Source organism: Triturus cristatus, chromosome 8 (assembly GCF_964204655.1).
Source record: "Triturus cristatus chromosome 8, aTriCri1.1, whole genome shotgun sequence".
Taxonomy (NCBI): Eukaryota; Metazoa; Chordata; class Amphibia; order Caudata; family Salamandridae; genus Triturus; species Triturus cristatus.
The window spans coordinates 505,538,108-505,538,854 of record NC_140591.1 but is presented as its reverse complement, the minus strand read 5'-3'; the positions used below and the strand labels follow the sequence as shown (position 1 = coordinate 505,538,854).

General features: G+C 51.1%; 1 non-coding gene across 1 annotated transcript; it reads right to left on the bottom strand.

Moving 5' to 3' along the window:
• Nucleotides 1-412: 412 nt before the first annotated feature.
• Nucleotides 413-520, bottom strand: LOC146802403 (U6 spliceosomal RNA). The gene has a single exon (XR_014968121.1). It is a non-coding gene; the product is annotated as a U6 spliceosomal RNA (small nuclear RNA).
• Between the last annotated feature and the right edge of the window lie 227 nt (nt 521-747).

Genomic DNA, 747 nt, shown 5'->3' with positions numbered 1-747 from the left:
AAGGAGGAACGGCCGCAGGGCCATGGTGGCGAGACAGACCGCCCTGGAAGGGACAAACACTGCGACAAGTATAGAACCCAGGGACCCGACGAGCACGGACACCCAGAAGGAAACCGGAAACCAACGTCGAAATAGGCCCCAACCGCCCCGAAGGGAATACCAATCCCTACACAGCAGATACAATGAGAGGATATCTAAACTCTGAGGGGTAACACTAATAAAAAATGTGATCTAATGGAACAGAAACAACGGTAAGTGAAACTGTTACCTTGAGAGTAAGAGCCTCAGACCTCAACCATGAGGCCACAGCGCCTCTAGCAAACAGAGACAATGAAAGACCAGGGATCGAACACCCCATCCACAGAGTAAGAGTCAAAGACCCCAACCAGCAGGCGCTGTCACAGAAAACCTCAGTAATATGGAACACTTCACGAAGTCGCGTGTCAATCTTGCACAGGGGCCATGCTAATCCTCACTGTATCGTACCAAATTTTAGGATATGTGCCGCCGAAGCGAGCACCCAAACAGGAAAAATAGTTCCCAACCTCACTGAAGGCAAGACCATTGCCTACACTTCAGACGAAGGCACCCAGTCACACCCAAAGACCAGGAAATTGAACCCCAAGCAGCAGGGCAAGAGTCCAAGACCCCAACCATGAGGCCAGAGCGACTCCTAACACACAGCGACAAGAACGTCCAATGCAGCCATAAAACACGTCCGACATCGAAAAGAACAGGGAACCGGAA